Raw genomic sequence first — 23,061 nt, 5'->3', positions numbered from 1 at the left:
TCTTGGCTTACTTCTTGGCTTCCTAATTTTTTCTGGCTTAAACAAATTTTCCTGTTAACTGTAGCAAGTATATGTGTTTTCTTGATGATTTGTTGTGGAGTACAATGTGTACCTATGTGTTGTGATGTATTCAAGAGATCAGTTCCTTCCCCTGTTAATCATGTGATGTTTGTAAAATCATCAGTTACAAATCCGATCCAAAAGAATCGGGAGGGAGCCAGGAAATTCCTGACGATGAAAAAGATGGTCGAGGACTATGGTCCTATTCCATAGGTCCGTAGCCTCGAAGGGGGGATTTGATGAGTACCCTTGAAACTTTTATATTTTTTTTATACTTTGGGAGCAGCTTTGTATGTTTTGAAAAAGTATTTCATTTAACCAAGGGCATAGAGTAGGTTGTTTAGGCTGGGGGAGATCGCTTGTTGCCTAGTTGCTTAATTGCTGGCCTTGCTAGAAGGAAAGGCTATATCAGCGAGGTCCCTGGGCGGGGGGGAGTTGGAAGGGGGGTTACTTGCTGGGCTTGCTGCACAATTTATCACATCAGCAAGTTCAACCTGTCATGTAGCTATATAAGGCTGATGCCCACTTGGGTGGGTGTGCTTGCTTTGCGAACGATTGCCAAGCACTGCTTTCTGCGCAGAAATAAAGTTTAAGTTGGATCCTCCACCCTTGTGTGTTTATTGGCAGAAGCACACCAGGCACGTACCCACTGTCCTTTGGGGACAACACCCCAACTAGATCATGCCAGCCAGACCTTTGTCAAGCCTCCAAAAATGGAGATTCCACCACCTCTCCATGTAACCTGTTCCAGTGCTTCACCAACCTCCTAGTAAGAAAGTTTTTCCTAATATCCAACTTAAACCTCCCTTACTGCAACTTCAGACCATTGCTCCGTGTCCTGTCATGTCACTACTGAGAACAGCCTAGCTCTATCCTCTTTGGAACCATCCTTTAGATAGTTAAAGGCTGCTATCAAATCCCTACTCAGTCTTCTCTTCTTTATAAGCCAAGTTCCCTCAGCCTCTTCTCATAAATCATATGCCCTAGCCCTAAAACATTTTCATTGCTCTCTGCTGGACTCTGTCCAGCTTCTCCACATTCTTTCCATAGTGGGGAGAGGGGGGCAAAACTAGACACAAGGGGTGGCAAAACTAGACACACAGATGGAAATAAATAATGACACACAAAGGGGTGTCATTCACACTTCAGACAGAAGCAGTGGTAGCAGTGAGCTGCTGCTGTTTGGCATGCATAGCGCTTTCTAAGGTGTTAGGGCTTTCTACTCTGACTTAGAAGAGAAGTCCATAATATATACAGCTTACAATATGAAGAAAAATGATGTCAGAAAGACATCCTGCTTTCTACCATTACCTAGTCTGGGGACTGACTGGCCAGGCAGCAGATCTGCCGAAAAGAACCTGAGGGTTATAGTGGACAATAAGATGGATATCAGTCAGCAGTGTGCCCTTGTTACCAAGAAGGCTAACAGCATACGGGGCTGCATTAGTAGAAGCATTGCCAGCAGATTGAGGGAAGTAATTATTTTGCTCTATTCTGCACTGGTGAGGCCATATCTGGAGTCAAGGTAAAGTATGTCCACTGTTTTCCCTGCATCCAGAGATCCTATTATCTCCTCATAAAAGGCAATCAGGTTGGTCAGGCATGACTTACCCTCAGTGAATCTATGCTGACTCTTCCTTATCACCTTCTTCTCCTCCAAGTGCTTAGAAATGGAGTCTTTGAGAACCTGCTCCATGGTTTTTCCGAGGACTGAGGTGAAGCTGACTGGCCTGTAGTTCCCCAGATCTTCCTTCTCTTTCTTAAAGAAGGACACTACATTTGCCCTTTTCCAATCATCCGGGACCTCCCCCGATCACCACAAGTTTTCAAAAATAATGACCAGCAGCTCTGCAATCACATCAGCCAATTCCCTCAGTACCCTCAGCCCCATAGACTTGTACATGTCCAGCTTTTCTAAATAGTCTCTAGCCTGTTTTTTCACTATGGAGGGCTGCCCACCTTCACCCCATACTGTTCTGCATGGTGCAGTAGTCTGAGAGTTGACCTTGCATGTGAAGACCGAGGCAAAAAAAGGCATCGATAAGATAAAAAAAGGTAATGGTAAAAAGCAGGATGTCTTTCTGACATCATTTTTCTCCATATTGTAAGCTGTATATATTATGGACTTCTCTTCTAAGTCAGAGCAGAAAGCCCTAACACCTTAGAAAGTGCTATGCATGCCAAACAGCAGCAGCTCACTACTACCACTGCTTCTGTCTGAAGTGTGAATGACACCCCTTTGTGCGTCATTATTTATTTCCATCTGCCTTGAGTTTGCTCCCAAGAAGTTTCATTTATGTGACCCTGCTCTGTTCTGCCACATTTCTATATTTTAATATTTTCTACAACCCTTGCAGCTCTGGTTTAAGAAACATAAGGTTAACTTCCTGGGTTACGCTTTTAAAGAAATAGATTGTTTGGTTATCATATGAGTGGGAAGACATATGACATGGTTTCATGAGGTCAGATGGCAAACTCCTGGTCTTGCTTTCCACCCTTATGAAAGTATTTCCATTCCTCCATTTCTGAATAATTGTTTCCATCTCCTCAGCTGAGATTCAAGAGTATGGGATGCTCAGCTGATGTCTTTGAACTGAGAAACTATTCAAGATCATCCCGTAGGGACCAGTTATTCTGTGTTCCTCTGAATATCTTGTTGTACCTGGACTTTGCTATAGTACACCTTCAAGCCCTGATGGCCAAGCACTGCTTGGGACTTTGTTTATTGCTATCAATATCTAGATTCTAGAACAGTTTGGTATGCAGCAATATTTTCTAGATCATACAATTGATGATTACTTGGATCTCTTTATTCCCCCCAATTTTATTGACAGTCTTCGTGACAACTTGCAGTGTGCCTATATGATTTCAAAAACACTGTATAGGAATGAATCGCAAAGAAGTGAAAGCTCACACAGTCTTTTTGGTACAGACGTACATGCTGACCCCTGGGCATGTAATTGTGTCGATCAAGTACAGGGCATTAAGTGAAGGTAAAGAACTTCTTCCATAGTTGCGTCACAGGTTGTCCTGGGCAGATAATCTAAAGTGGATGCCTGTGCGCTCCTTCCCATGGTAGGCACTAAAAGCTGGAGAAGACCACTGTGGAATGTAAACTGGAGTCAAAAGTTATTTGGAGGACCCAGAATTTCCATTTGCAAGAGTGTCATAATGATGTGATGTCAACAGAAGACAGTCAGGATTTCTTCAGAAGTGGTCCAGGTGTAACTGTACTGCCAAAATGTGTGCAACATTAGTAGTCTTTGTGTACAACATGCTTTCAAAGTTCTACAGGCCCTTGAGCAGGTGGTTACAGTGGCTCTTTTCTTTAACATAGACAGAACTATGAAAAACAACTTGAGAGACGCAACAACAATGCATTTCTAGTCAGATGCATGTCTATTTCCAAAGGAAAGAACATATTCTGCTAAGAGTGTAGGGTATGCCTGCTGACAGCATTGTTAATATACACTGACATACTAAAAGGCAATTGATGGTATAAAGCATCTGTCAATAAAGAGATACTGGATGGATGATTATAACAAAAAAGAAAATCTGAAAAAAACCCTTGGTATAGCTTTTCCTTGATTTCACTGACTGGCTGCATCTCTCTCTGTGCTTGTTTCCCTCAAAAAGCTAGAGGGTTAAGGATACTTTAGAACCCTATGCCCAGCATCACTGGTAGCAAGAAGGGCTGGGTTCAATGTTCCTTTAAAATTACAAAATCATTTCAAACCTGCACTACCTCAAATACCTCCCCCTAGGGGACCTTAATAAATAATGCTTCCTCAGCAGCAAACACTGTGTCTGTGTAAAACAGAATATTATGAGGTGGAAAGGAAAACATTGCATTGATTAGGAAAAACAGCAACAACAAGTAATAATATGTGAATAATACAGAAGTCACAAACACACAGAGTACCTTTGCCAGTAGTTCACCTTGTTTGCCCTACATCCTGGTATGACATCCAATGAATAAATGCCCCTTTCAGATGCCGATTTCCCTTTCTCTTTCTCTTCCTCTGTACTCAGTGTCTGCTTTGTTGTCAGATATTAGGAAAGTCCTAGAGTCAGGGAATAGCTATACCACTATGAACTTACTACCAGATCCATCAGTGGGGGTGGCTTCCTTCTTCATGACCTGTACATACTCTCTCACTGACTGTTTTACTGCTGCTTAGCACTCTTCTGCCATTTTTCAACTTTTTAGCATGCTTTCATGCTGCTCTCTCTCATCATATTACTCACCTATTGGCTTAACAACACCTCTTGTCTGGTCACACAGCCCACTACCTAAACCCAGACACTCACTATTATAACTCTAAAATTACTTGATAAAAGGTGTCCCCCCCCTCCCCCACCCCACCTTTGCTGTCTTCTACAGTGCTCAGCTGAAGTTCTATCACCTGGCTCAGCAATTGGTAATTTCAACTATACATGACAAAGGGGACATTCTCCAAAATATCTCTGTGGCTCTCTCACCTACCTCAAATCTCAGTGATTCCAGTTCTGGTGACTGCTAAAACATGGTTTGCAACAGCAGAATAATTAAGGCACCTTGCTAACGTTTTGGAGGCAAAAGTTTGATCTTTGTTTGTACCAAAGGATTTGTGCCAAGGGCTGTCCACAGCTGGCCAAACTATAAGTGGTCATTCATATTGGGGACTCAAAATGGCAGGATGTGGGTCTAGCCACATTACTCCATTTTGTGCCTTAGCTATAAAAATGGGCATCGTGCCTTAACCATGCTAGCCTGATGAACTTGCCTAGGCTCAGGTGGGTCTTCAACTCTTTTTTTAACCCATGCAAACTATTCAATTCTATTTTTAAACTCTGTAGCCCCAGCAAAGAAACCTTGTAGATAGGATTTATAGGGCATTGAACACTATAAATAGTATCCTTAAACAGGCTCCTAGCCTTCAGGTAGGATTATCTCTTTCCTCCTGTCCAGTCTCTGCGTTTGTCTCACACAAACATCAGTCCTCCACCCAGAACTTCAAAAATGGTCCTAGTAAGTAATTACTAGCTTGGACACTCATGGTTCTATAAACCTGTTTGGAAATATCCATATTTGTTCACCTGGAAAAGCTAATTTGTCAAAGCCAAAGTTATTTACCAGAAGGGTTGGATTTTTAACAAATCAAAGCAGTCTGCAAAATTTGAAAAATCAAATGTTTAGTGTTTTGGCTTGAAGTGATTTTTATTGCAATAACTTAGGTACCTTGTGCTAAAACCAGTTCATAATTCTAAAAATCTCAAAATGGAAATGAAACATTTTAAAATAGGGAACAAAATCTCTTGATTGACCTGGTCCATATTAATTTTTAGATGAATCAGATGAAGCTTGCTTGAGAACATTTCAGCTTTTGTCTTATTTCAGGTTGGGAGAAAATGCTAAATGTCAAAAATTCTTGTGGGATGGAAACACTATTTGCTGCACAGAATCCTTATTTTACAAAGTGAGAATCAGGTGGGGAAATGGCAAATGGCTCTCTTTAAGAAACTATATCCTAATTTTTCTCCTAAATTTTTAATTTAGTAGTGGCAACAAATCTAATCAGAATGAAATGTAACCATCCCTTCACCAATTCTAATTTTCTCTATCCAGGTTGTTGTCAGAGCTTGCTTGTTTATTTCTAACCTAGAATTGTAGTTTGGAGGAGGGGAGGATAACAAAATTTATAGCGGCATTCTCCTTGGAATGCTGCTCTCATAATGAACACAAATTGTTAGCATTTATCATCATGTGATGTAATCACATAAAGGCTTTTCCTATTCTCATCCCCATAAGGTACTGTTTGTTATATTGCATTATAATGACAAATGACAAACTCTTTTGCATGACATTTAAGCTATTATAGAATTCTGAAGGGAATGCTGCTGTATAATGCTATCAGTCTTCTGATAGACATACCCACAGTTGAAAGATACAGTCATAATCTACCAATAACTTCACAACATTTGGTTGTAAAAAAATTGGTTTTTTAAGCATAAGCTTAACACCAGAAAGTAAATTGTGTTCATGATACTGAGTCACTAGAATGGGAAACACAGTTGAGCATTCAGCTTTAATGCATTTTGCTAAGTAAAGAAGAGTCTAGTTAGACTTATCAATCCAATAATGTTTATAGGCTAAAAGAAATTGAGAGTAATTTATCTGCAGGGCATTCATTTGCTTCCTATTTTTCTAGAATTGACAAATCCATTCCATTCACTAAAGACCTTTATCCTGCTAATTCCCGCTACAGCCAATGGAAGCTGAGAGTGGCCAGAAACTCAGAGATGTACTTAGCACCTCGCAGGACAAGGTCCTATCGCTGTTTCCATTAGAAAAAGCAAAAATTCTCCCTAGGGGTCTAAGAAGAGCCTTTGCCATTACAAGTTTTCGCAGTAACATTCAAATGAGTTCAAAATTACCATGACCTCATTGTAAAAGGAAACCTGTATAATTAAGAAATGACATATGGTACAGAACTTAGAAAAGTCAGACAGTTCAGAACAAGGTTTCCCACTTAAATGACATTATTCTTTTAGGGTAACTGTGGAAAGCTATTGCGTAAAGGTTGGAATGCATCTGCCCATCAATCCAGATAGGCTCATATACCCTAAGAACATGCACCTGATTATTTTGTAACTCCTACCAGTCTTTCAATGGAGTCACTCCTTGTTTACACTAGTGTAAATGGGAGATGAATCTGGATATCTAACTTTATTTCTTCCAATATTGGTATCCTATTAACTGTAAACAATGAAATTTGGAAACTTTGCATTTTGAATTTTGCTCATTAAAATACCAAGAGGCAAGAGTATTTGTAGGCAGTATATTTTAGTGCATGCTTGGAGTAGATTTAGATAAGATTTCAGGTATAAAAATATCCTTCCTCAGATCTCATTAAAATGATTAAAAATAACAGGCAATATAATCCAAAAAGCATTGGTATAGATCACAGAATATTTCACAATATATTTCATATATATTTCATATTTCAGTATGGGGGTGTAGCAGATTTTATCAGTAAATTATATTTATTTCAGATTTTTCACATGATTAAAATATAAAGATAAAATACCAGACCTTTCAGCATGGTATTAGCTCCAAACCTGTCATTAAATTTAATGGAAACTGTTCCTATAACTGAGAGCATAAAAAGACCCACACAGTTGCAAATCCTGTTGCTGGTGTTTTCTGTCTTGAGAAATAAGCAGTTAGCATGAGCTGAGATGATCTCTTCTCACCCGAGGAAAAGAAAATAATATGTTATATATAGTCTTCTACTATTTCAAATAAATATTGTACAACACTTATACACAATGAATGATCATTTTCTCTACAGCATAAGAGATTACAACCTCAATCTTGGGAGGTGCTGAACACCCTTAATACCCAATGAACCCCAACAGGATGGTTTCTTGAAGTGCTCATTGTCTCATAAGATTGGGCCCTGTAGAATCATCTTCTGGCATCTTTCCTCAGCGTTTGTAATACTTCTGAAAAGTAGCATATTCACAAGACCAGCAATTTAAATCCTCAAGAAAAAGAAAAAAGTAATTACTTGTCCCCCAATGACCTGCCATGTACCTCAGCTTGTAGGGATGAGACAGGATTCATTTTCCAAGCTTATTCACCTCACCTCACCTCATTCACCTTGACCTCAATAGTGAGAATGGTAAAGAAAACGACCAATTGATTGATTGATGAGAGAGGTAATGGAAGGAAAAAACATCCGTAGAAATAAGATGGAGATGCTAGCTTGTCTCACACTGGTCACTAAAAGATTGCTTCATTCTTCTACACTATACCTCTGCTGAATTCACAGGCAGTTGAGGTTCTCCGCACTTTGCAATGCCTTAATTGAGTAAAAGTGAACTTAACAAATAATAAAGCAAGTAAATTCAGATGGTCAGAAGATTGAAATATATATCCTTCTGAAGTATGGGATCAATGGAACATTTAGAGCAACAATTTACTGCTAAGAATTTGGATTATCTCACTCATGTAACCAAAAATTATTAGATATTAATAAACACTCCCAGCATTACCCCAGATTCCAATACTTGGGGTGCTGGTGTTCAAGGACAGATCCAGGATTTTAAAAAGGGAAGTGCGGGAACAGCAACGGCCATTGCACGGGTGGCTGCACCCTCCACTCTCAGCCTCCCCCTCCAGCCCCAATCCCCATTAGGGTGGGTAGACAAAGCCATGGGAGGAGCAGCCAGAGCCTTTTTTTAAGTGCAGAAAGCAGATAAGAATCCACCCTTTTCCTCCTCTCCCATCCCCCCTCCCTCCACTACCACTGTCCTGGAGACAGGAGGAGTCCCAGAGCCCTTCCTCCTTATACCTCTGGACCTTCCTGCTCCTGCCCCATTCCAGCCAGGGCTGTGGGCAGACTGCAAAGGGAGCCACGTCTGATCACAGACAGAAGCAGTAGTAGCAATGGTGAGCAGGTTCCCACTCCCTGAACCTCCTGAGCTAGAAGGGAATACCCAGACAGATTGGCCAGGGGGGTTGAACCTGACCACTTGTACTGCTCCTTTCCCAGCTGAGCCCCTTCAAGTGGCCCTGGAGTTCAGTCCTGCCTGTATTCAACTGGGAACAGCAGCAGCAGTGGGCAGGCAAGGAGAGTGGAGGGGAGGGATGTGCCACTGAGCACAGAGAGTAGGAAGAGGGGGGTTCTTACCAGGTTTGGGGATTTAAAAAAAAATCCCTGGCTCTTGATCCCACAGACTAAAAGTGGGGATGTGACTGTACCACTTCACCTCCTCTGGATGCACTCCAGCTGGTGTTTGAAATTTAGATATATAGCCATTTCTAGATTGTGCTAGCTGAATTATAAACAGAAATTTATTTTTAAATGTAAGTTGACACTTGTTTTTAATTTATTAGTAGCCATTCATTTTTTTCTTCAGTTGAAAGCTTTGTTTAACAAGCCAAGTTAAAACCAACCATTTTTCTTAATAGTAGCCTACTCTTTTCAACACTGGAAAAGTGTTTTATGACCATCTCAAACTCTGCTTGTTTGTTTGTTTTTCTTTTAAGTGATTATATAACTGTTTTGCAGATCTAGCTTGGGTGCATTTCAAATTAATTGCTTCAACTGAAGAATTTTGCTGGAAAGAATTATTGCCATTCATGTTGTAAATTGTTATGCTCTTTACTTAAAAACGCTTAAGGGATTATTACAGTTATTTAGTGTGTTCAAAAATACAGGAAAAAATTTGAGATAAAGGCAAGGTGTCTCTTGGAAGATGCTGAGAAGCATGTTAGAGTACCCAAACCTGGAAATGAAAATAGAACAAACTCTTTTTTTCAATCATAAGCAGTTTGACCATTTTTATTACAGTAATTTGTTTCCACAGTGACATGCAAGCATATTGCTATTATTTGGGAGCATGAGGATATAATATTGGAACTGGCCGAATGTGTCACATAACACAATATAACACAGTTCCCCACTGAACCATACCTCTGACCCATTAACAGTCTCCACAACAGCACCCCACTTAGCTCTCAAGCCATCACCTTTCTTGCAGCAGAATCCCATGATCTGCTCTTTCTTTGGAAGTGATTGAAAAAATACATAATGGTAAAGTGTGATATCAAAGTTGTATTGACCTGAATGTGGGATGGCTACTTTATTCATAAATGCAGTCTTCTAAACTAAGTGTCAATAAATCCTTTATTACACTCCACATATCATATATCTGTATATGCCACAATATTCTTTGTATCCATAAACACATATATTGCACATGAAATGTTCCATTAGTAATGCATTGGCCAGCATCCTCAAATCAGCATAGCTGAATTATTCAAAAATATTTTTAAGTGATGATTCCTTGCTAAGCATCAATCCTGTTAGCAAACATGGCTTAGAAAAAAACTGCCTTTTGAAGGCTGAATTTTCAAGGACAAATGCATAAAATGCATATGCAAAGAGCCATAGGCGATTAGATATATAATATCCTTATCTGTGTTCAGATGCAGATGGATCTTATCAAATATAATGAGGTGTGAATCATGAAAGAGAAAGCAGTAGCCCAGAAAGAGTATTTTTAAAGTTCAAAAGTAACTGGAACTTGTAGTCAAAGTGCTGTCTCCAGCTGGAAAGGACTAATACTACAGGTTAAAGAACAAATCTGGGCATCCAAATCCAGGAGTGCCATCCCTTACTCTGCAACAAATGCATTTTATGACCACACCCAAATCACTGACTTCTCTGTGCTTAAGGGTTTTATAATACTGCCTGTAAAATAGACGTAATAATATTTGCCTTATAGGAATATTCAGGCTTACTTCCCTAAAGCTTATAAAATACTTTACAATCATCAGAAGACAGATACCATATAAGGATCAGATTCAGATATTTTTGCTTATGGAGTAAGATCCTTTTCAATGTAAAAAAGTTAGTAGAGTTACTCATGGAGTGCAATGTTACTAAACCAGAATCAGAATCTACTCCCACTGGCAAAATATTCTGGTCCCAGCTACATGTGAGGGAACTTATGAAAATCATGTGTTGTTTCAGACAAATAATAGAACCCCTTAATATGAACTGAGAAATGAAATCTGGCTGTGAATGGAAATAATCCAAAAGCACAATATTTTCAAGATACTGAAAGATCTCATTTTTTTTACATGACAAAAATAACTAGAGTCAATTGAGTCAAGCACAAAGAATCAACTGAGAAAACTGGTCATATATAAATACTTGATTTCTCGCTTATTGTCAAACATTCCGACAGACACAGCACTTCCTAATGAAATCAATGGCATGGCTTTTCACACGATGGCAAATAATGTTAAGTATTCTCTGACACTGTACATGTTATGTCATGTTGGATGATGAGCCAACCACACACTAACATTTAACATTAAGAAGGCAACATCTTCTATTCATGTCAGCCAGTCACACAGAGAGGCATAGGGTACATCTGCACAGCAATCAGAGCTGTGACTGCTGCATATGCAGACATACCCACACCAGATTTAATCTGCCAAGTGCAAGTAACTAATAGCAGTGCAACTGAAGCTGTATGAGCTTCAGTGTGAAATGCACAAGTCCACCCAGATTCCTGAGTACTTAGTCAAGTGATCAGTACACTCTGCAGTCTTTGCTGCCAGTGCTTCTTGGTACCCCACCTAGTTAAATCAAAACTCAGGTATGTTCACACATGTTACAATCATACCTCAAGTCCCAGTGGAGATCTTCTTCTCATGTCTCTACACCATTTTTACCATTTTGTTACACATGCTTGTGCTCGTTTATTGTACTTTGTGAGGTCTTTCATTGTACATGTGCCTTCAGGCCACAAGCATTGAAGCAGGTGTTACATAGTCTGAGGCTCTGTGCTACAGTCCCAAGTGGTTGAAACAGTGGTATAGCCCTATTTCTTCTTCAGTTCCTTGGAGCATCCGACTCCAGTACATAGGTGGTTGAGACATTACCACCTTTGCTATGGTTTGTCAGCCCCTGGTAGTAAGAACAGTGGAGATGTATCTATTGACTATAACCTTATCTGTTTTGAGAACTGTTGGCAAATTAATGGCTAGAGACTAATGAACCTCCCTCTACAATTCCTAAGGAAAAGAACAAAACTAATTGGAGGTGGCCAAAATATTGAAAACAGAAATACAACTATCCCAGAGAAAGGAATTTTAGATGAAAGGCAGTGATGACGAGAAGAGAAAATTAATTCTGAGCAACTGCAGTAGCAGTCAGAGGTGTAACGATAAATAGATTATCAATGTGACCACCTAAATTGTAAAGCAGGCAGGCAGCTTTAGGGACGTGTAAGAGGCAAAATTTTATTTTTATTTCTGGCTTCATGGACATCAGTGTACCCAGCACTGTTCCAAATTTGTTCCTGAAGCAAAATGTTTCTAATGTAAAATAAACCATATAATCAAACATTAAAAGTCAAATATTAGAGGATAACATTAGGCATCCATGTAAAAAATGTGCACACAGTTGCAAAGTGACATCTGAATATGTACACAGGTATTTAGATACCTTCATAGACAGTTATATACTGTACCCATAGCCTGAGTAACATCAGACCTAGAACCTTTTTCTCCTAATGGGCTTTGATTAAGCAGTGCACTAGCTGTGTCACTCAATGTGTCAGAGTCCAGTATAATAAAATGACTTCTTTTTCTTCTTCCTATCCTTACCTCATCAGCTACGATGCAGACTTTCTCCATCTTCATCTGTCCAGGGCAGCGCTAAGATAATAAGGAACAAATTCATAAATGTAATTGACGTCAGTGTTAAATTAGGTACCTAAATAGGAGGTAGGTGTCTGCCCCATATCAGATTGGGGCCTAAATGTCTATGCTACATCCCCATGCTTTGTGGGACCCTACCCTCTTCACCCACTCACTCAGACTGCAAATGTAGCAGCAAAGCACTCTGGGAGCTCTTATCCCAGTGGCCACTCTTGAGGACTCTGTCTCCATCATGCTTAAGAGTGATGCAAAGTGGCTTCACCAGATTTGGCACAAGTGGGTGTGGTATGAGTGGCATCCTTCTCAATGCTTCCATATGCTGCTGGGAGTGACAGTGGAGTATAATTATATTATGCTACCTGACAGTGAGAATGCAGTCATGCCATAATACAACCTACTGGCTAAGTCTGAGATCTAAAAATAAATGTAAAAACCATAGCTGCTTAGCTATAAGCAAATTTGATTCTCCAAACTAAAAAGAGACAAAAATCTTCCATGTTTTTCTTCCAATTACACAGCTCTCTGCATGGCAATGAGAAATTAATTTAAGAAAGCATATATAGTAGTACAGTAGCTTTTCTTCCCTCCCTTTTTTTTTAAAGCTTTCTTTTTAAAAAGAACATGCTGAAAAACATTTTGGAGGCACTTTGTTTGCTTGTTTGCTGACACAGTTTTGCTTGTTTTCCCAGGAAGTAAAAATCATTTTAAATGCAGGCTTGTTTTAGATACTTCCCAGGCATTTGGGGAAAACATTTGCTTTCAATCTCAAAGATGTGCATCAGAGCTGCAGATGAACTTACTTCTGAATTCTGAACATAGCAAATTGATAAGCATTAAACTAAAAACTATCTACTGGTTTTAGCTGCTTATGCAGAGCAAGCTTCTCTAACTGTCTTTGTTGAGAGACTAGGGAGGGAAGAATCTATTTTAACATCTAAAATGGTCTCTACCTATTTAGTAGCAATGCAGTAGGGGGAATTTGTCAGCAAATGGCCTCAGGCAATTCTCAATGAGAAAGTAAATAAGCCTGACAAAGTCTGATGGTTATAGAAGACCCAAGTAATACTTCATGCACTTCCAGGAATAAGGGAAAGTTCCTAATGCTACAGAAAATTTTTAGAAAGCAAAACCTGCACTGTGTTTTACTATGAGGGATAAGCAAAGTTTCCTGGGAGCCTCACTGCTTTATTTAACAAGAAAATCATCTTAGTTTATCCTGTCACAGTGTATTTACATAATATATTTTAATGTATTTAATATAGTATCAATGGAAAGAATAAATAAATGCAAATCCGAAGATTGCTTCCTATCTGTGCTTTGTTAATAAATGTCTATGTATTAACTTGCCATCAGGGGAGGATTCTTAAGTGGAGGAATTTTATTTTTTAAAAATCAGCAGGGGAGAGGAGGGGAGGTGAGCAGGGCAACTACCCCAGGCGCCAAAGCAAAGGGGCGCCAACAGGCGCTGCCCAGCCGGGGTAGGGTGCAAGACAGAGCTGCAAGATGCTCATTTGGGGGGGGCGCCAGGACGGAGGGAAGGCGACTCCCGCCACTGCATGCACTTCCAGGCAGGCGGGGGGGAAGAGGGGGAAGAGGGGGTCTGCCCCTCAGATCTGTGTGCGGGGCGAGGACGGCCTGCCACTGTGGGCTTGCTCTGGGCACCAAACTTCCTTGCTATAGCACTGCAGTCACCTTTCTCCAGCTGAAAGAATTTCCCTGGGTTCCTGGGAGGTCCTGGGCAATCACTGATGTACAGTGCTTCCTAGAGCTTCCTCTGTCAGAAAGGTTCAAGACCATCCCAAATGCAGATCAGTGCCTTAAAAGCATAATTGAGCTCTGGCATAGCAGAATGTTCTTTTAAAGTACACATAGCAATACTTACAGCAGTTTGATTGTGCTGCTTGTCAACATAGATGAAGCAATGAAAATAAGCATAATTCATACTTTTAAAAATCTTGAAAACATAGTCACCATGAAGATGAAAAAGGAATCATTATCAGTGAGGTATGATTAAGGCTGAGGTATAATAAATACTGCCTCTTAAAGTCTCTTCTTTTTACTTATTTAAAACAAGCATCAGGAGTTACTATGCATATCCATGAAAACAGCTCAGAAATATTTGAAAAAGCATGTATAGAGAACAAAACAGAGCGGCTGAAACTTTAAGCCCTGTTAATTTATGTGATCTTACTCTCCCATTTATTACTGCTCATAAAAAATGTATTGTTGCCATAACAACATCTTGTGTAAGACAGTTTGAAATACTCTACACTTCCTTAATAAATCAGATGTAAAGGGGCCCATACCTAACAACATCTTGTGGGTCCTTAACACTACTTTGTTTTCTTGTACAATGTATGCTTAGATGAACTAAAATTCCCATCTGCCTCTTTTTTGAATCATTACTTTAAAAAATGAACATATGGTCCAAATAGTTTAATCTTCTTTCATTTTCCTCCTCAACAGATTAAGAGGTAAACCAAAAATAACCCCAGGGAATGAATGAATTCCTTTAAATTAAGTAGGATGTATGTGTGTGCTCAATGTACATGCTCTTCAGCCCCATCATTTTGATGATACTTAGTAAAAAGTAGCAAAGATGGAAACAGAAAATCATTTGCATCATACTCAACATAAATCCCAGCGGATGCCTATGACTTTGGCAAATGGGCAACCCAGCATCTCTGCAAGGACCTACTGAAGTCAATACGACTACTCATATGAGAGCTGTACATTAATCAGTGATCACATTAAGACAAGCACAATATTGTTCTATATGACAAAATTCTTACAATAGTGCAGTCACTCATCCCTTTCCTGAAGTCATGGGCTATCCCAGAAGAATTTCCCTCCTGTCACAGTTTCAGAGATGAGCAGACAATCGTTTTATCATTCTGCGAATTTTTAAAATGTGGGACACCTGAGTTCAAGTTCCTTGTTCATCTTGCTCTGAGAGATCAGGTACCTTCTCTCACACCATCTAGTCATCTGGCTTTTGGCTATTTTGGGTGTCTCTCTCTGGTTTCACCTTCCTTCCTCCCTGCCCCCCTCCCTGAAATTCCATCATCAAAACTGGTATATATGTTCCCAATAAACTTTTTGTTATAATAAATCAACATTTTCTAACAAAATACTTTTAATAAAAAATATTCAATTGGATCTACTCTGTCACTGGAACACTTAAGATCTATTGGTTCCATTTGTTCATAAGTATGATTGAACTCTTCTTGAAATCAGGATATTTCCTTAGCATTCAGCTTCTTTTCAGATTTCAACTATGTAATTTTAGGCAATCATTTAATTGTGACCCAGGTGGGATTTGATAACAATCTTCAATTACTGAAAGGGTGGTTAAAAAGAGGCCAGTGATCAATTGTTCTTTAGGTACTCAGGGACAGAACAAGAAATGGGTTTAAGTGCAAGATTGCTTAGGCTAGACATTAGGAAAACTTTCTAACAATGAGGGTACTTAAGCACTGGAGCAGATTACCACAGAGTCTGTAGAATCTCCATCATTGAAAGTTGTTAAGTGCAGGTTAGACATGCATTTGCCTAGTATAGAATAGACACAGATGATGCTGCCTTCGCTAGGAGTTAGACTAGATGACTTCAGCCCTACTGTTCCAAATGTTTCTATGCCTCACTTTCTGCCTTAGGAGAGCTTCTTTTGCTTCATTTTTGATGAAGGAGCCATGTTTCTTCTCATACAGTCATGGAAGGTAGATATCAAAACAATTAGCTTTTAATCAAAGGGATATTGTATACTATCAGTCTTCAGCAGAGATACTATTTTGCTTATTTGCTGAAATGTAATGTACCAGATGTTCTATCACTGCATCCCATGTTCATATCTCTTGCACCTACAAAAGTCCATTCCTGAAGTCTGCTATAAGGAAAGGAGCTCAGCAAGATTAAAATAAGGATCTGACAGCTATATGGATCACAAAATTATAATAGTAAACATCAGATTTACTATTAGTAAATAGTAAAATCTCAGATTTCAGTGTTAAAACCATATATAGCTAATAAGGATTAGGATAAAACCTTAATGGGGATACACTGTCTTCCAATTGTCCATTATACCTTCTTTTATAGGCACCCTTGGGGATAGGATACTGGACTAAAAGATCCACAAATCTTGTCCATTTTGGCAAATCCTGTGTTTCCTGTGTTACACTGCAGGAGTTCATGGGTATATAATAAGACACCAATTAGAAGAGTGATCCCCATGTTGCCAAATGAGTGATCCTGTGAGCAGCATTCTGCTTGCTAATCTGACATGTTGCAGACAGAGCACGAAATGGAAGAGAGTTGGCTGTTTGGTAACTTTCTGTGCAGCACTGCCAGCCAGGGTAAAGGGAGGAGGAAATGAGAAAGAAATAAAAGCTGGAGTTGCGTGACTTGTGGGAGAGGTGGCCAGACAGAGGTCAAAGTGAGAATGGATTCATTCTGGGTATTTGTCTCTATCCTTTTGCTCCATAATCTGTAAGCAAGGGAGATTCATTTAACTGTCAATAAAAAAAAACATTTCTCTCATGGATCACTGACAGAAAACCTTTCCCAAGTTACTGGTGTCACAGATACAACCCAGACTTGGAGGCTTGGGAGCAGTGCTACAAGGGTCACAAGCCAGAAGGCCAGAGCTAAAGGGTGGAGGCAGAGGGAGCAGGCAGGACAAAGAATGCAGGCTGGGGAAATGTTCAGGCAGGTACGAGGCAGAGAAAACAGGGAGCCAAGGATCATGGAACAGACCAGGAGTCAGGAGCATTAGGGCTAGAGGGAAATCTGTCTTGATGCAAGCCTGTAGACCTCTTCAAGGGCTAGTGCTTATATACAACAGCCATGCCAAATGCTCTCATGGAGGTGGGTGGTCAGCGGGAGCACTCGGGCAGCCAGTAGCCTACCTCATCCAGGCCATCAGGGCCAGCTGAGGCTTCTCTGGGCAGCAAGTAGGCAGACTCCTGACAACTGGTACCATAACCATTAATTATAGAGTACATCAGTAGGGTTGCCATATTTCCAAAAAGAAGACAACTGTGTGGGGGGGTGGAAATATGATTGTGGGGGGTGGCAGTGAAATGCCCATGCCCTCTCCCTTCCCCTCACTCCCAAGCCACAGCCCCCCAGCCCTGCTGCTGTCCCTCACTCCTAACCCACAGTACCCTGGCTCCCAGTCCATGCTGGTACCCCTCACTCCCAACCCGCATCCCTCCATTCCTCCTGATACCCCTCACTCCCAAACCACAGCCCCCTGACCTTGCCTGTGTCCTGCGTTCCTGGCCCACAGTCCCCCGCCCCCTGGTACTCCTCATTCCCAAGCCACAGCCCCTTCAGCCCTGCCAGTACCCCTCACTCCTGACCCACAGCCCCTTGCCCCCCCAGCTGCCCATGCAGCTCCCTGCTGCCCTCTAAAGACCTCTCCACTCACTTTGTCCACTAAAGAGGCAGGCACCTCCCCTGCCTCCCCGGCACAAGCAAGCACTCACCCCCTTTCACACCCATCCCCTCAAACACCCCTGAAAGACGCACATACCCGCAGTCCCCAAACCCTGGCCTTACCTGCATGCAGCTGCCTGTGCTTGTGAGCAGATGCATGTGATGCCTCTTCCCCACTCCCCGCAGCCCCATGCAGCTCCATGCCAGGGCAAACCAGAAAGTGCCAGAAAAAAATGTCAATGCTGAGCAGAGACAGAGCAAAATCCTAGACATACATTGATATTTTAAAAAGCCACCTGGACAGAGATGGGAGGACCCCAAAAGAGGGCATGTCCAGGAAAACCTGGACATATGGTAACCCTACTACATGCTAACTGAATTGTTGCACCTATAGCCTTGTGACAGGTCCCAAATCATTGGTTGTTGGAAATATTTTCAATCATAAAGGAAAATCATGCACCCATGGCACAATCTAGGTCTCACTTTAATTCTTTAGAAATTACAAAGCTCCTTCCTCCGTGCCCTTTTTAAAGTCCATAATAATTAAAGAAAAAATAGCAGTGCTTACCCAAAAATAACTTTCTTCAGAAAGATCTATTAAGTGTCCAAATCTTTATAGAAATGTATTTCAAATTCATGTTTAGGAATACTGTGGTTGCAGATATAATTTTGTTTTCCAATGCAAAACCTGCTTTCTGCTATACAGACTAAATCACTAGTTAGAATGTCCTTTCTTACCAAATGTAAAGCCTTTATTATAATTTGTGATGAAACAAGGAAGTGAGCATTCTTTTTATTTAATCAGAATAAATTAAATTAATAAGCCTGCCTGACAAGTTTATTAATTTTCTTATGGACAAAGTTCTATTAGTTGACTATATATGACCAAAGTAATAAAACATCTTATAAAGAAATGTTTGCATTTTTAATGGAAAAAAATATGTGTTCCTAAGGAAGGTTAGGTGGAAACTGTGTGTACCATTTATTCAGATTTGTAGCAGGAAGCCAGAGGGAAAAGTTCAGGGCCAAAATTCTATAGAGCCATAAAGAGAAATGATTTAGCTTTAGGAATAATGTTATTGCAATAGCATTCTGCATTTGGTATTAGGAAGAAACTATTTTTTCCCATGACACTTTACTACTGTTGCATGATATGGGGTGCATCTACAAGTGCAATAAGCATATAGCAATAAACTCTGGTACATTTACACGATTTTATTGCTTCCAGGCACCATGTTTACATGTGCACCCAGGACCTCAGCACGTTTTGCTGGGGTGAAGCAGTCCTCCCTGGAAGGGAGCCCCAGGGGCAGCCTGATAGCCCGGACGTGCTCCACTCCAGCTCAACATGCTGCAGAGTGGCTGGCTGGTGCATGAGGGTGCTACAGTGCTGGGCTAAGCGGCAGGCAGCCCCAGCACTGTAGCACTCATGCCTCAGCCAGCCCCAGTCACCATCTACACATGCATTTCGGTGCATGTAACTTCTCTGCTGTAGAACAGTACTCATCTCAGACAGTACTATCCAACAGCAGAGTGAATTAGTTTACTGCACCCTAATACAGGCACATGTGTAGACAGTGATGCTTTATTGTGCAGCTAAATAGTCAACTCCACCGTAAAGCACACATGTAGATGCACCCATGGTGACTCTTTGTAAACAGGAATGAGAGGAAAAGATTCCAATCTCCCACCAGGTTCAATGGGTTAATGGGGATCTTGAGTAGGAGAAAAATGTCCTCCATGCACACCCTGACCCATTGGCTCCCCTTCTCAGTTAAGTGAGGAGTTGCAGCAAGCCTGACTCATTTGCCTCTTCACAACTACCCCCTCCCTATTATTCTTTATGTACTGGTGTCACAAACCTGTTTGTGAGGCACCCCCGGGGCCCTGAGTTTCTTCCCACTGTCTCACTTCTTGTTCCAAGGAAGGGACCAAGGTTTGCCCTGGAATAACTCCTTATCCTTGCAAGCCTCAGCTCTACTGCCCTTATAGTTGACCTCACAGCTGCAGCAGAGGAATCTCTGCCAGCTCTAGCTTATGAAAGAAATTTTAGGTCCCCCTTTCCATAGGATAGCTTGAAATATCACTTTCCCCTGAGGTCACTCCTCACCACAGGCAATCAGTAAGGGGACAAAACAACAAAAAGCTTTGTTACATAGGGGAAGAGCATTGTACAAGAAAAACTGACCAGAAGTTTGAAGACAATACAAGAAGCCAAGTGAAGTTTCCTACCCTCTCACCTGACTATCGCCTAGTCCTTCAGAGAGATATGCCAGTATTCTCAGAGAACAGCTTTCTGCTGATCCTGGCAGTCCTGATTCCTGGGAACCCAGTTTCTAAAGCCTGAGAAAATCCAAAGACCCTAGCCACCTCACAGATAGCCCTTAAGAGATCTCCAAGCTAGACCCCCCCATCTCCATAAATGTACTCCTAATTTCTCATGAGTCTCAGAATGGGGTGTCAATGATATGGCCCACAGGTCATATCTGGCCCACACAGCCCCATCTTCCAGGCCACAGTGCTGTCCCTGGCCCCAAATTGGCCAACACTGCACACAGCACACACTGGACCAGGCCCCTCTGCAGGGCCATGAACATGCATCACTCACAATGATCACTCTAGCCAGCCCAGGACCCACAATGCCACCTGCTTTGGCCAGTCTGGGGGACACACCACAGGTGATGCCCACCCCAGCTGGTCCAGGATGGCACCTGCCCTACCCAGGCCAGGATGTGTACCACATGAGGTGGCTGGCCCATACTACATGCAACACCCACAACAGCCAGTCCAGGGTGGGTGCCACATTCAGTGCACATTCCAGACTGGCCTCCCATGTGCAACACATGCCACACAGTCCTGGACCAACCAGTGCAAGTGCTACATGCACTGCATCTAACACATGGGGGAGAAGGGGCAGGGAAATCTAGCCCACGGAGCCATCCCTGCGCAATTCGTTCAGCCCATGGACTGGCCCTGAACTGCTCATCTGGCCCACAGAGCCAGATGAGTTTGACACCCCTGCTCTAGAAATTAGGTACAGCTAGTATTCCTCTGGCTAATGGGCCATTTCATTCACATGCCTTTGCTATTGTGCAGTTGTTTTTCCCGTTGCAAGCAGACAATAACTTTGGTGGCCATACCACCAGTTGCCCGTTCTGTCTGTGACTGGGAGCAACAATTGTCCTTGCCCCAGAACACAATGGCAAGAGACACTTAGCAGTTTTGCCTACTCTCCTTTCCTTAAATATGCATTCCTCATTTCCTCTGGCTAAACCATCTTCAGAATTATAAAGATACATACAGAAAGCATAACATAATCCATACAGATGTAAAAGTAACATAAATGGATACAGTATGACCTGGACTTTTCAACAAGACCACACACACAATACAGTGCAACACATGAAAACCTTCATGACATCTCACCAGCCCCCCAAGATTTGGTAGGGTTTGTAACACGTGATTTAGTTTTTGATTAAAGCTGGTTCTTCTCTGCTTTGCAGGGTAGCACCCAGTACTCTCTCTATTCTTCAGTAACCCTTTGCCAGGAATTTGTGGGGGAACCCTGGCCTAATCAATCCTTTTGCAACCTGAGGACCTTGTATGAAGCAGTCCTGGTTTACTTCAGTCTTTCACTGCTTCCTACCTCCCCACCAGCCTTGTACTGTGAAAAACAATAACACTGCACAGTAGCATGTCACAGCAAAAACCGTACTAATAGCCTACTGTGTAGTGTTATTAGGCAAATGCACAGTAAGCATCACTAAATAACTGTGCACCTGCGCTACTGTGCAGTAACTCTAGGTACTGCACATTTACTTAGTACTTTATTAAGCAAGTAGTAAATTAAATGCACAGTATCTAAGGTGCATTAATGAACGTGTAGGTGCACCCAGTGAGTAAAACTGAAAATGCTTCTAAACCATTTGCTTTCACTGAGCAATGATTATGACATTGCTCATAAAAACATTGTTGAACATTTCATTTTTATAAAAGACAAATAGAAACATTTTCACCTGAAGATACAGAGGCCCAGAGAAAGCATGAAGGCTTTATAAATAACCCTGTGAGAACAAGCAAAACAAAGCAACTTTGCTGTACCTAAGGAAGATGACATAACAGCTGTGTGAAAGTAAAGAGGGAGAGAGAGTCAAGGCAGCATAACATTCAAGCTTATTAATTCCTCCACATACATTGTTCTCTCCCACCAAACACTTTCTGAAAGTCAAGTTCTGTATGTTCCCTGACAGTATCCTGTGGATGAGCATCCTATTATGCTACACCTCCCGGCACTGGGAAGCTGTGTACTTTAACAATTATGTAATAACTGTAATTTTAAAAAAAGACTTTTCAGGGTTAGGGAAAAATGGCTCTTTCTGTGACAGTTTATCATTGTGACATCATAATGTTGTGGCTGAGGCATGGAGTTCGGCAAAGGCAGATATAGATTCTATTCTTGGCTCTGACACAGATTTTTGCATCACCGTGAGTCATTCAAACTCTCTGTGCATCAATTCATAACAACTGAACTAGGCAATACATTTTTCTCAACAGCTGTAAAATATACATCTAAAAAGGATTCATTGTGCATATATGTATGGCAGGTTTGCTGTCTGCTGGCAAATGTACATTTTGACCAGCAAAGTGGCTATGGTCTGGAGTCTTCCAGATCATTTCTACTAGGGGAAGAAATTGATGCTAAAATCAGCTATCTCTGATGCATTCTTTTAAAAAGCTGAAAAACCCAAACGTATAATATCCTGCTCAAGAATCCCACAACAGGAGACTGTTTCTTTGCTCACAGCATCAAATAATCTCTCAACCAGCACTTGATTCAGAACTTTTCTTTAGGCTTCTCTTAGGTCCAGGCACAAAGCTTGTTCAGACAGAGCCCAAAATTTCCTTTCTGCCTTCTCTGTCTCCTTGACTAATTACAGATGGTCAAAAAGCTCAAGACTGAATTGATTCAATCTTCACAGGTTAGTCTAAGCTGCACAGATTGAATAGATAAGCAAGTGAACAGACATTCATTTTTTATTCCGGAAATGTAGCCACATGCCTGCAGTGGCATAGACCAGAAACTGGGGAGTGCTAGAGCATGCTTCCCTGCTCAGCTGGGGCAGGCAGCTTGGGCCAAGGCTAGCCTGCCCACTCTATGAGAGGGGAGGTTTGTAGGTGAGGTGAAAAGCCTGCTGGGATGCTGAGAGACTGTGACTTAATTTGAATCCGGAGGGGATCTGGGACAGAAGTCAATAAACCAATTTAACCTAAATCAGTTAAGTTTGATAGTACATCCATCCAGGTTTATCTTAAAATGGTTTTGGCCATTTTGAAAGTGG

General features: G+C 41.2%; 1 pseudogene; it reads left to right on the top strand.

The window, feature by feature from the left end:
- The first annotated feature begins 2,947 nt into the window (after positions 1 to 2,947).
- Positions 2,948 to 23,061, top strand: part of LOC106722546 — a 68,410-nt pseudogene continuing 48,296 nt past the window's right edge.

The sequence above is a fragment of the Alligator sinensis genome, unplaced genomic scaffold, assembly GCF_000455745.1.
Source record: "Alligator sinensis unplaced genomic scaffold, ASM45574v1 scaffold318_1, whole genome shotgun sequence".
Lineage (NCBI taxonomy): Eukaryota > Metazoa > Chordata > Crocodylia > Alligatoridae > Alligator > Alligator sinensis.
The sequence above is the reverse complement of the archived record's forward strand: the minus strand, read 5'-3'. Positions and strand labels throughout refer to the sequence as shown.